Source organism: Pyrgilauda ruficollis, unplaced genomic scaffold, assembly GCF_017590135.1.
Source record: "Pyrgilauda ruficollis isolate IOZ18807 unplaced genomic scaffold, ASM1759013v1 scaffold611, whole genome shotgun sequence".
NCBI classification, from domain to species: Eukaryota; Metazoa; Chordata; class Aves; order Passeriformes; family Passeridae; genus Pyrgilauda; species Pyrgilauda ruficollis.
Window position 1 is genome coordinate 6,404 of NW_024527834.1, and position 2,736 is coordinate 9,139.

Genomic DNA, 2,736 nt, shown 5'->3' on the forward strand with positions numbered 1-2,736 from the left:
CCCCCGGGTGACAGCCGCGTGTGCCAGGCCTGGACACGTGTCCCCTGCAGGTCCCGCGTCACCGCCGGTCCCGGAACCCGCGGGGGGGGGGGGGGGGGCCNGGACAGCGGCCCAGTTACCCCCCCCCGGTACATCCCAGTGCTCCCAGTATGGGGTGAGCCCGCTCCCATCTTCCAGTGGCACTGCTCATCCCAGCCACCATCACCCTGTGAGCTCCCAGTACATCCCAGTCCCTCCCATTGTCATCCCAAACCCTCCCAGTAAGCACCGAGTCATTTCCAGTATCCCCAGTCCCTCCCAGTCCCTCCCAGTCCTTCCCAGTCCCTCCCATTGTCTTCCCAGTCTCTCCCAGTAAGCACCGAGTCATTTCCAGTATCCCCAGTAAGCCCCGGTCCCTCCCAGTCCCTCCCGTTGTCATCCCAAGTCTTCCCAGTCATTACCAGTATCCCCAGTCCATCCCAGTCCATCCCAGTGTATTCCCAGTCCATCCAAGTCCTTCCCAGTTTCCCCAGTAAACCTCAGCCCGTCCTCCAGCGCCAGCCAGTCCAATCCCAGTCCCTCCCAGCCTTCCCATTTTCCCATCCCAGTGCTCCTCCAGCCCCTCCCAGCACTCCCCAGTCCATCCCAGTCCCTCCCAGTCCCCTCCAGAGCCCTCCCAGTCCCACCCAGTATCAATCCTGGGCCCCCCATCACGCCAGTGCCCTCCAGTCTGCTCCCAGTCCCTCCCAGTGTGCTCCCAGTGCCTCCCACACTCCCAGCAGCTCCCAGAATGTGCTCCCAGTGCCTCCCAGCACACTCCCAGCACACTCCCAGCAGCTCCCAGCGTGCTCCCAGTGTGCTCCCAGTGCCTCCCAATCCCTCCCAGTCCCTCCCAGTTTGCTCCCAGTGCCTCCCAGCGTGCTCCCAGTCCACCCCAGTGCCCCCCACTGTGCTCCCAATCCCTCCCAGCGTGCTCCCAGTTTGCTCCCAGTGCCTCCCAGTGGCTCCCAGTGCCTCCCAGTCCATCCCAGTGGCTCCCAGTCCATCCCAGTGTGCTCCCAGTGCCTCCCAGTGCCTCCCAGTGGCTCCCAGTCCACCCCAGTGGCTCCCAGTGCCCCAGCTCACGGGTCCCGGGTGCCCGCCATGGCTCTGGGCCACACCGGGCGCTTCCACCTCCGATTTATAGACGGGAAACCACAGCCCTGAGTCACGGCGGGGGCGGGGGGTCGGGATGGGCCCCCCCAGACCCAAACAGACACCCCAAAAGGCAGAGAAATGCCCCAAAAGGGCAGAGAAATGCGCTGAAATGTGTGGGATGAAGGCGGAGAAATGGCACAAACTGGGAGGGTAGAGACAGCCCGAAGCCATCACGGCAAGATACCCCAAAAAGCAGGGAAATGACCCTAAAAAAACCAGATAGAAACACCCCAAATTGGGCAGAGATATTGGGAAATGCCTCGAAAGAGCTGGGCAGAGACACCCCAAAACAAGCAGGGAGAAATTCCTTAAAACCCACAGAAATGCCCCAAAATGGTGCCACCCTCAGCTGGGCAGAGACACCCCCAAAATGCAGAGAAATGGCCCCAAATGATGAGGCACAGACACCCCAAACCGGCCCTAAAATGCTAAGAAATGCCCCAAAACAAGAGAGCAGAAATGCCCCAAATGCCCAGACAGAGACGTCCCAAAATGAGGAGGAAAGTCCCAAAATAACGGCACAGACAGCCCAAAATGGCCAGAGCCGTCCCAAAACGAGACAAAACACCCAAAAATGGTCAAGGACACCCTAAAATGAGACAAAATGACCCAAAACAGCCAGGCAGAAACACCCTAAAAATGGCCAGAAAGAGGAAATTCAAAATGTGGAGAGACGCCCCAAAACACCCCAGATTTGTCAGGCAGAGAAACCCCAAAATGTCTGAACAGAGAGTCCCCAAAATGAGGAGAAACACCCCAAACCAGCCAGGCAAAAAAAACCCCCTAAAAAGCAGAGATTCACCCAAAAATGGCCAGGAAGAAACGCCGCAAATCGAGCGGGCTGAGCTGCGCCAAAACGAGGAGAAACGCCCTCAAATAAAGGGGTAAAAACCCTTCAAAATGCCCTAAAATTCAATAAAACACCCCAAAACTGCTGGGCAGGGATACCCCTAAAGCAGCCAGGCAGAAATCCCCCCAAAAATGATGTCTTGAAGCGTTTGGGGTCCCAAAAAATGCAGGAGTTTGTCCCCCCGCCACGTCCCATCCCCCACAAACGCCACCGAAACGCCCGAAATGCCCCAAAATGACGCTGTCGGAAAAAGGAATTTGAACACCTCCTCCAAATGGCCCCAAATCTCTTGGGTACCCCCAAATCCCTAAAATCTGCTGAGGTTTTTAAATCTCCCCCCCTTTTAAAAACTCCCCCCCGGCACCTCCAAATTTTGGGGGCTTTTTCCACCCGCAGGCCCCTGAGTTTCGTCCCTTTTTTTTTTCCACCCCAAAATCCACTCGGTTGAAAGTCAGGTTTTGATGTTTTCCAGCCCCGAATCGGTCGGGTTTTACCCCAAAAACGTTCTGGGTGTACCACCCGGGACCCCTCCCCATTTTTTGGGGTGGGTTTGGGTGTTTTTCCACCCCTTGGGACTTCCCCAGCTCGAAGAGAGGTGAAACCGAACCCGAGCCGGCAGGAAATAAGGGAGGGGGTGCGGTGGATTTTTGGGTGGGGGTGGAGCAGAGCAGGTGCCTGGCCCCCACCCCCCACCCCCATCGGGACCCCCA